At 46.4% G+C, this 10876-nt stretch overlaps 1 pseudogene; it reads left to right on the top strand.

Annotated features, from left to right (window-relative positions):
* Positions 1-3666: 3666 nt before the first annotated feature.
* On the top strand, positions 3667-3787 carry LOC111746487 (annotated as a pseudogene).
* The last annotated feature ends 7089 nt before the right edge of the window (positions 3788-10876 follow it).

Genomic DNA, 10876 nt, shown 5'->3' with positions numbered 1-10876 from the left:
AGTCCCCGGCATTCCTGCTTAGCACTGCACTGTACCCCCTGCAGGTTCCGTGCCGCTAGATGGTTCTTTCCTGCTTCGGTAGAAAAGTCTGCGAAAGAGTAGGAAGAGCCCATGGCGGTGGCAGCGAACGCTATGTGCTCATTGTTTTTACGTTCTTAAAACTCTTAAAACTCTACCTTAAACTGGAAACGTTCACTCCTTATTTAATGGCATAAACAGACCGCCTGATATTTCAAGTGCAGTAACATCTCTGCCAGGACGTGGTTAAAAGCCAAGAAGTAATCCAAAGACAGGTCAGAGAGTGCTGGAATTGATGTTCCAGGACCGTCTGTGATGCTCGGCTGCTTTGCCCATGGGCGAACGCCTCCCTCCCTGCCTCCCTCGGGGTGCGGCCGCGTGGGGGCTTGGCTACCCAGCGTCCAGGCCCACGGCAGGTCAGGAATGGGGCTCTCAGAGGCATCCGTTCTCTAGCTCAGCCGGAATTTACGAAGCACAGACCGTGTGTGCTAGGCCCTGTGCTAGCCTCAGAGGCCACGGCCCAGTGGAGCAGCCAGACGTGGAAACACTCAAGGACAGTGAAGTATTCCAGGTGGGAGGTGACGTCTGTGCAGGGCGCAGTGGGGACACAGAGGCGAGGACACCAGATGGTTGTTCGGGAACGGTTTCCTTGAAGGGTGGTCATTGATAGGTGGGCGTTTTCTGGGTGGACAAGAGGGCCGGCATCCAAAGGAGCCTGTTCCTCAGTACTCAGAACAGGTACTCAAAAGCACAGCAGTCCGAAGCCATTCGCCGTAGGAGCAGGTCACCGCTCACGGTTTGGTAAGCCTCTTCAACACAGCGCAGTAACCTCTGAGAAAACGGGAGGAAGCCCTTTTAGAAAGGTTTCCATCGAAAATGCTTGAAAACGCTCAAAGCTTTGCCACTTGAAAGCAGCAGCCGTGGGCTGTCTGGAAGAGATGCCGCAGGAGGCCTTTTCCTCCGAGGGTCGTACAAACAAAAGGGAACTTTTCGTGTAACTGCTCTAGCGCACGCCGAGCGCATGGCAGGTAGTAAATGTCAGCAGTCACGCCAGTCTCGCTGTTTCAGTGTTCTTTTTTGTTTCCTTTCGTTCAGCGTCTACGGCTTTCCTCGCCGACAGCCAGCCTCCGAACCGCAAAGCCCTCGCTGTCTATCCCGTGTTCTTGTTCTACTTTGTCATCAGTTGGATGATTCTCACCTTCACTCCTTAGTAAATCGGGAAATGGAAATCAAAAACCAGTGGATGGAAGGCTCCCCCGAACAATGCAACGCACCACGGAGCTTCGCCCCCGGCCCTCTTTTGTCTAGCTTTGGAGGTATTGGGTATCTGGCCACGTTGCGGGGTTACGAGGGAGCCGAAGCACCATCGCCACTCGTGACGAGCTCATGTTTGAAAGACTGTCCTTTTCCTCTTGCCTGTTATTCCTTTAAGCTGCATGTGCGTTGGACACAGTACGATGCCTTCTTAAGGGGTGATGGGGGTCCCTGTGGGCTGTTTGGGCGGCAAGCAGTGACTCGGGAACACGTGGCTGCGGCCTCCAAGTTGAACAGAGTCAGCGACTTTTGAGCTTTGAGAACAGTTCAGGCGGCGCTCTTAAACACATTGCCTTATGACCATTGGAATCTGCCTCTCACCAGAATACACAAGAGTGGATGGTCTGTACTCATCTTTTATTTCTCACTTCAGTTTGAAAAGGCAGCGACAGGTTTGGAGGGCGATTGGCCGATGCGGGGGAAGGAAGCGTGCATTAGCCAGATTCTGATCAGAGAAAGTTCGTCCTTTTTTCGCTTTAAAGATTCCGCTTCTTTAGGTTTTTTTTCCATATAGTCACGTGTGTGCCATGTTTAGCAGCACGTCAGTGACAGCAGTTTTAACTTTGTCCCCCAGCTCTGAGTGTGCAGGCTAAGGCGTTAGCCTCAGCGTGCCGTCTGGTTTGACCGAAGCGCTCAGTGGACGGAGTAGAAGACCTCAGACGCTGGGACCGGTAGGTCCCTGGCGCAGGGCACCACGTGCGGCTTTGGCTACAGCGTAGCTATCCATATTCTCCCTTGCTCAGTGTCATCTGGCCTCCAACTAGGATGCCAAGCAGAAGGCGAAGCCTGCGTTTAACCGTGTGAATGCGGAGGGCCTAGTGTTCCCATGCCTGATGCACAGAGCGCTGACACTGGGAGCGTGACGCCGCTGCCTTTCCACATTAGATGTGTTTATTGTGGTTGGGGGGGGTAGCAGGTTTTTTTTTTTTTAGTTCTAGACTTTATTTGTAAAGCCGATTAGCTGTCCTTTACACGAGAACTTCTCCGCGCATGCGCGCCTTCTTGTAGTCACAGTTATTTATGCACACGAGTGTGAAGGCTTTTCAGGGAGCACAGGGCGTGGGACAGGCTGGCGCTGAGCCAAACAGGGCTCCCCCACAAGGTCGTGTGAACTGCTGCGTTCTAGAACTTGCACACTGAAGAAGTCTTAATAGACAGAGGCAGAAAACAGTCATTGTAAATAGTTACTTAGAAAGTTAGGAATTTCAAATTGCACAACCTTTTTTTCTCCTAGAATTTAAATTTTTATTCATCTCGTATTTAAAGACTACCTGCACACAGATGTATAATTTTGAAAACGTATGTTCTCCATCCTCAGATTAACCAAGTGGACGATCCTGGGCACATTTGGGTTCTCAGAATGATATTCAATTACAAAAGCGTGACAGAGTTGGTCCCCTCTGTCGCAGCCTTGTCCAGAGTTCTTGGTTACATATTTGTATTTATTTCGAAGGCCCTTTTTAATTTTAAAGTAAACTCTGTGAGGCCTAAGCCAATGTTCTGCTCTTGAATTGGTAAGGAAAGTAGTTTGAAATGTTCTTATTTTGCAGTTAGTCCTGAGTGATCATCCATCTCATTGTCTGGCATTTTCTAAGTTCCACTAAAAAGATCTCGCTTCTGGAGTTGTTTTATAATCTGTCCCAGTGATTATAATGTAAAAGTAAAGAAATAACCGTGCTTTTCAAAAGGGAATGAAGTCTTTACCAAATCTCACTCAGGCTATATATTTGGTCCGAAATCCCTAAGACCTGAACTCGGCTTTGGGGTGTGTGTGCGTGCGGGAGGGCTTGGTTCTCCGTAATGCGGTTAAGGCAGCCAGTTCTGTGTATTAATCTGCTGGTCTTGGATGACTTAGGGAATGGCTTTATTTGATTAAAATGGAGTTGGGTAAAATGGAAATTTAATAACCTTTCTGAAGACGAGTGGCCAGTTTCAGGGTATAAATATTACTAGATGCAAAAAAAAAATTGCATTGCTTTCTGTGACAGATGACCTGAGTATCTGGAAGTTGTAACCTTCTGTACAGCTTTCCCTGATTTGCTGCAAAGGCATGTAGCTAATTATAGAAAGGACTAGAAGGGAGTGGACTCCAACAGAGGAAACTCTGTCCCAGGAATTGAAAGTTTCATGCTTCACATGAAATGCGAGTGTGGGAGCCTCGCTGCCGTTGTGGCTTATCGCTTGCTGCTCCTCCATCTGAGGTTGAGAAGCCATCGTCATATTCTTTAGCAATAGAAAAGGTGAAGATTGCATTTAATCGCTGCTCAGATGAGGAAAACTCAGTTAGTGTGAACATTTTTGAATGTGCGGTGTAGTCTTAAAAGTCATTGATTGATATATAGCCATGCCACCCTGAACTCGCCCGATCTTGATCAAGATCTCGGAAGCTAAGCAGGGTCGGGCCTGGTTAGTACTTGGATGGGAGACCACCTAGGAAGACCAGGTGCTGGAGGTGTAAAAAATAAAAAAAACTTAATCGTTAGGTCTTTTACCTCTTAAAAGGCTAATTACATGATTTCAGTTGGGCATTTTCATTATGGTGGGTTTCCGTTGTTGGGCAAGGTGGGGTCAGGGCACAGGGCGTGGGACTGGGAAGCATTTTACTGTTTACTGTATTTGTCTTTTTATAAACTGTCCCCCAAATGTGATTAGAAAGCTAGCGAGCTTGTATTGGAACACTGAATCGTATACTTTATATAGTCTATTTACTGCACTTTCTGTTTACTCCTGGAGATGAAAATGAAAATCTCTCATCCTTTTGAAATTTCAGATAACTTCAAGCCATTGGACTTTATATAAACCTCTCACGTGACAAATAGACGTCCATTGCATGCAGCTATTTTATTCCGGAGTAAAATACTGAAATTGTGATTCTCAGACTGTTAATTTCAGAGGCAATTTAGATAGAAATACATGTGTGAATGTTAATCCATGTATGTAAATTAGAAATAATTTTCTAGATTCCGTGGGCTTTTATTAAAAATGAGGAATTTTTAGGGATTTATTTAGGCTATAGGATGGCCAAATAATTAATAATATAATAATTAATATTACTACTTATAATAACTGACATTTATTGGGCATTTAAATTGTGTGCCAGGCACTATTCTATTTTTTTAAGAATTTTTTATAGCTTTATTGAGATACACGTAACCGTAGAATTCACCCTTTTAAAGAGATGTACAGGTCAGTGATTTTTTTCCCAGTATAGTCACATAATTGTGCAGTGATCACCACCATGTGTCTGATTTTAGAACGTTTCCATCGATCCCCAAAGAACCCAGTATCCGTCAGTCAGTGCCTGCGCCCCTCCTCCCAGGCCCCTGGCATCCAGCAGTCTGCTCTCTGTCTGGATACTTCTGGTCAGGCACTGTTCATAACTGCTTTTCATGCATCTCAAATCCTCAACATAAAGTACTATGGTTCTCGTTATTACAAGTAGAAAATCACAGCACAGAAAGGTTAAGTAAAGGGCCCAAGGTCACACAGTGAATCGATTTAAGATCGGAAAAACACGGAGAGAACACAGTAGGGCACAGTTTTGAATTGCATCGTTAGTACAGGCTAAGTGCCCTGTTACTAGCCGGCACAGCCTGCACGGGCTGAGGGTAGACAGCTCTCGTTCTTCTTTCAGTATATTCCAGAACACCGCATTAGCATCTGAGAAAAACACAAGCGCCGCTGTACCTTGGGAAGGGTTGGCTTCGCGCCCTCATCGCTCCTGGAGCCCCCTTCCCTCCCCGCCCCTCCGACCACCGCCACACACGCGTACCCCTCCCCGTTCTCTCTCAAAGTCTTAGGAATCAAACAACTTGTGCCTGTTTTTAATTCTCCCAGAGGCACGGTTAATGCATCACGATTTAACTTGTCTGTTCAGGTGTTTATAGTCAAGGGAAGCATCTGGTTGCTTATAGTACCATTTCTATTCCTCAGACCTCAGAGAGCAGTAGTGAGAATTCGAAGGCCTTTTTGTTTGGGTTAAAGTAGGCGGGGGGAAGAAATAACCGAGGAGAGGCTTTGCCTTAATGAAGTCAGTGTCCCCGTGGGGTCGGGAGCGCCCCGCGCCGCTGTTTCCACGGTGATCGGTTAAGGTTCTTTCTTCCAGTCTTTGCTCTCTCTCTGCGCCATCACTGCTGCTACCTGGTCCAAACTCTTCCATACTCCACTTTCATCCCGCTCTTTGCTATCAATAGGAACCCGTGAAAAGAAGAAATCTGTAAAATTATTTGTGACTGTTAAATGTGCGAATAAAAAACACTGGAAAGGAGAACCTGCGTTTGCCTGTTCTTGTGCTGAAAGGCAGGGCCCGACGTTACGTGCCGCATACCGTTTAGATAGAATATATTGTATTCCGACTACTTTGAAGGCCGCGTACGATTGGACGGGTGGCATGGTAGAAAGGGAAGTCGTATTTACTGAGCAAGTAACATACGCCGGGTACTGTATTAGCTGCTTTGTCAGCAGAATCTCCTGTAATCACGGCAGCCTTTTGAGGTTGGTGCTATTAAAGTCGAGGAACCTGGAAACTCAGAGATTAAATAAATTGCCCTAAGTCACCCAGTGAGCAGCGCAACCAGGATTCAGCCTCAGGTTTGGTGACTCCGTGGCCTTTTTCCCGTATCAGTTCTTCGCCAAAGTAACATCATAGCTGACGACGTTAAGGAAACGAAGCCAGGCCTCTCAGGCAGCCTGAAGTGAGGGGAGAAAGTGGGTTTTCGGCCTTCTGTGTAGGGCTGGGAACTACACCTGCTCCTGCGCTCAGTTAACTACTTGCTCGGAGAAGTCGAGTTCCCTACCACCCCGCACACGTCATAGCTGAAACGCGTCATGGTTCTGTTTGGTCCCACATGAGATACCGGTGATCAGTGACAACTGGGGCGCGTCTTTGAAGTATTGGGAGATAAGTATCATTCGAGACGTCACCCTGAAACTGGAAGTTTTGTGATTCTGCTTATCTCTCTCATTTCTCTGCCATCTCTGTGACAACATGTCTGAATTAGCTTGCTGGCCGTCAGGAACACAGCCCGGTCACCCAGCCATCGCCACCTTACGTTAGCCCACCACTCAGTGGGTGAGCCTAGAACTTCTCTGAGACTAGAACTAACTGCTCAGCTGTACCCTAAGTTGTCAACCCACAGACTCAAGAATTAAATATAAATAAATGCTTGTTTTAAGCTACTGAATTTTCAGTGCTTTGATAAGCAGCATTATGGTGCCACTAGTTAACTGGATACAAAGGCTATTTTTAAAAGAAGTTTCCACAGGTATTTGATAGGAGGTAGAGGCACTGAGTGTTGTTTCCTTATTTGTAGAGTCGTATCAGGCACAGACCATCAGAGATTAAAGGAATTTTCGAGATAATTGTTTGCTCGTTTTACCCAAAGCTATTGGAAGGAACCAGGATAAAACCGAGTTTTCTTCATTTCTGGTCCACTGCTCTTTCTCTGATAAGAGAATGTAGAGTAGATAAAAGGGCTACAACCTAGTGCCAAAACGAAACCAAACCCCCAAAACTTATTTGTTCTTGCTGAGTGCATATGTGAATATTTAACAGCGAAAAAGGAAGGAACTCTTGAGAAAGTGACAGACTCCCAGAAAAAGGGTTTATTGAGGGTGCTACTCCCCAAAGCAAGTGAAAAGAATAGGCATTCAGAAAATAGTTGGTAGATTTACCTTTAGAGGAAATAGACAAACTTCGTGAGTCGGGAGGGAAGAATGAGTGTGGATACGTGGGTGGTTAAATGTTCACACGTTCCACAAACGATTTGATCATTACGCTAGATGTCGAGGATTCAAAAGCGGCTAAGACACTGGTCCTTGCTACTATCTGTATTAGCTCCCAACACAATACAGCCTTTATAGTACCAGACACACAGCATGCTGGGAATGAAGGGGACATCGAGCCAAGGAAATGGGAAGCTAATGGGCAGTGATGGTCGCCACAGGCACGGGTGATATGTTGAGTGGTCGGTGTAGGCGGAAGTGGAAGCAGGATTGAAAATCAGGGTCAAGAACTCAGCTAGCCCAGTCCTGGCAGACATCTAGAGTCCAGGAGGAAATCTGATCCAAGCCAGTGACATAGCTTCAGAACCAAGAGTGGGAATGTGTTTTCCTCTACCTCTCGTCCAAATGCCACCCTGTTCTCATCCAAACGTCTCAAAAAAATAAAACTTGTCTATACTCACATTCACTCTGCTGCAGTGACACTTGACCAATCCCTGCAGGAAACATTTTCGTCACCTGTCCATGACATCAGACTCGATTCCCATGATAGTCTGTTTCTTCCTAATGGGTTCCTCTCGTTCCACGTGCCCGTCAAAAGTGGGTGTTCTCTCTGTCTTCTGCTCTTCCCAATCTATAAACTCTCCCGAGATAATGAAATCTCGAAACGTCAACTACCACGGCAGCCTATTCACACCCTCGTTTTCCCTGCCTAGCATGCATGGGCATCCTTTTTCTGGTTCCTTTGGAGAATTCCTCCCTCCACTGCATGTTATCCAGGTAAAAATGGCACTCAGGTGCTCTACATCCTCCCTGTCAACGGGAGTGGACATGGGGCCTGGACTCAGCCAATCGCATCGCTTCCTTTTGTCGAACACGGTGATCGGTTAAGGGACGAGTTCTCAAGCCAGCGTGGGCTGATCAGAGGCCTCCCTAGGCCCTTTCTGCTAGAGCTAGTAGAGAAGACTGTCTTCCTTTGGGTCACGAGTTGTAAAGATGCGGGCCTGAGTCGTCAGTGGCCAGCTTTTTTACCACCCGGAAGAAGACAGAAGAAAATGAATCTCACAGACAGATGCTGACGGCTGAGGGAAACTTCATAAGCTTTGAGCCCTGAATCCAGCTGTGCCTGAAGGCAGCAAGCTCCCCTCCTGGATGGATGAGCCAATAAATTCAAAAAATTCTGCTAATGCTAAAATCTCCAGTCCAAATCTTTGACACAGGATTTCTAGCGTGATATAGAAATGAGCACCTATTAGTCGCTTGAAAGTCCCATTTGTTCTTCAAACTTTTTGTGTCTCTTCTGGACTCAGTAGGTCCCTCAACGCCCGCTCGTTACTTATTTTAGAGAACGTCACCATTATACTCAGTTACCCAAGCTAGGACTCTTAAGAGTCACCCTAAAGTTCCCTTTCACTTCCCTATATTGTCACCAATCCTGCTAATTTTACTCACCTAACACATCTCACCTCCATCTCTTCCTCTGTATTTCCACTGCCACGATTTGGTTCAGGGCTTCATATTCTCTTGTCTGCTAGACTATTAGCAACAAACACGTAAGTGATCCGCTTCCATATTGCCTTGCTCAAATCTACCTGTCACACCGTTGCCAGAATGACCTACTTTATACATTTGATCCCGTGTCTCTTCGGTGTGCTTAGTAAGGAGAACAAGGCAGTCTCCTCCCTCATGGTTGAGTTCACATCTGTCACTGTGCTTTACACTGAATTAAGGTGAATCATACTCTCCCGTTGGTCCTTCCTGCTCGACCCTGAGTTATGACAGGACAGACCATGTCTAATTTACCTCTTAACCTCAGAACAGGTCCATAGTAGGCACTTAACGTTTGTTGAATGAATGAGACTCAGGAGGGTCGCTCCAGAAGACAAGGTAGGAGGGAGACAGGTGTAGGGCTGGGGGACAGGGGGAGAGACACATGTAAAGGGACACATTTAACTGCAATGTGAAAAGCACATAATAGACGCATGAACGAAGGCTCTGGCGGCCCAGGGGTGGGGTATCCAATGTGATGGGCTGAAGCCGTTGGCCCATGAGGACACTCACTCTATGTTAGCAGTCTTCTCTGGGCGGGCAAGCCTGCTTCTCTGCTATAAGGGGGACCCTCGGCGCTGGATGTTTGGCGTGTGTGTCCCCTACGTTCTTTCTCATCGTAGCCCTGCAAGCTCTGCATGCTTAGCACCATCTTACGAATGAGGAAGCAGAGCTCACAGGTGGCATCATTTACCCGAGGCCGCACAGCTAGGAAGTGGCTGAGCTGGGACTTGAACCCAAGATACATGTGATTGTAAAGAACATACTCAGTTAGAATTAGCTTCAGCCGCATCTAACAAAACTCCAAAGCAAGAGGGCTTTAATCAGATAGAAGCTTGTTCTTATATAAGAATGTCTAAAGGTGAGAGGTCAAAGGCTGGTGTGCTGACTCGCTGGCATCATCTGGAACTTTAGCTCCAATTTCTCGGTGCCATCCATTGTATCTGCATGCGAGGCAACAGTTAGAAATAGGGGAGGTGGAAAAGGGTCAAGGGGTCAAATACACGGTGGCGGCAGGAGATTTGACCTTGGGTGGTGAACACACAATACAATAGCAGATGGTGTATTCTCGAATTGTACACTTGAAACCGCTATAATTTTATTAACCAGTGTCACCGCAATTAATTTAATTAAAAACAGAAAAAAGAAGCAGGGGAAGACAAAAGAAAAACCAGACTGGCCTGGATTTTCCCAGCCCAGTCAGCTCCCTTTCGGTTACCTTCTTAGAAGTTGCTAAGACACTTAGTCACATGGGCGTATCTTAGCTGCAGGTCAGGCTGAGGAATGTACTCTTTCAGCTAAGTGAATTATGCCCCCGAATGAAATTCAAGTATCGTTATGAAAAAAACAGGGACTTCATATTGAGTGCAGCAAGCACTCTCTGTTAAACTTCTTTGCTTAAATAAAGCTTAAAGAGACTTCACATACAACGAAGTCCTCATTTGAACGTACAGGCCGATGAGTTCGACAAATGTAAACAGTCACGTCATCATCACCGTGATCAGGATATCGAATGTTTTCATCATGTCTAAAAGGTCCTTTGTATCTCTTTATAATCACTCTCCTTCTGTCCCTGGTCCCAGGCCATCAAGGGTGGGTTTTTTTTTCGGTTACTTCAGCTTTTCTGGTTCTAAAATTTCACGTGGTCTTCGTGTCTGATTTCTTTCGCCCTGCGTGTCGCGTGGGTTGACCCTAGTTCTTTGTACCTGTAGTCTGTTCCTTTTTATTGCTGAGTCGTATCACATTGTATAAATATCTCAGTTTATTCATTCTCCTGGGAATGGACGTTTCTTCTGTGCTCTAAAATTTTCCACAAAAGCCACGCTTCCCAGTTTTTCACGAAAGGCTGCCCCTGCAGCGAGAGCATGATGGGGTCACTAAAGCAGGCCCAATCCTGGGACCCGGGGGACTTCTCTGATGGGTGACTTGGGTTTAAAGGCTCCCGGACAGCGCTGCTGAACATCCACTCAGCCTTCCTCCTTCCACGTCTTCTCCCTCAGCCCTCGCTTCTCCCACAGCCTTTTCCTTCATACATTTCTTGCTCAGGTAATCCAATTTCGATACCCGCTTTTCCGAGTACTCAGACGAACAGACTCTTTCCAGCATTTGGCTGTTTTGAATAAATCCACTGTGAACGTTCTTGTTCAAATATTTTTATGGGCCACGCTTTCATTTCCCTTGCGTAAATACTTAGGAACTGTTGAGTTACACGATAAGTGTAAATTTCACTTAATGGCTTAAAAGGTTTTGCAAGTGCTCGTACCAATCAATGCAT

This window comes from Pteropus vampyrus, unplaced genomic scaffold, assembly GCF_000151845.1.
Source record: "Pteropus vampyrus isolate Shadow unplaced genomic scaffold, Pvam_2.0 Scaffold191, whole genome shotgun sequence".
Taxonomy (NCBI): Eukaryota; Metazoa; Chordata; class Mammalia; order Chiroptera; family Pteropodidae; genus Pteropus; species Pteropus vampyrus.
Note: the sequence above shows the minus strand (reverse complement) of the source record. Positions and strands in the feature narration are given on the sequence as shown.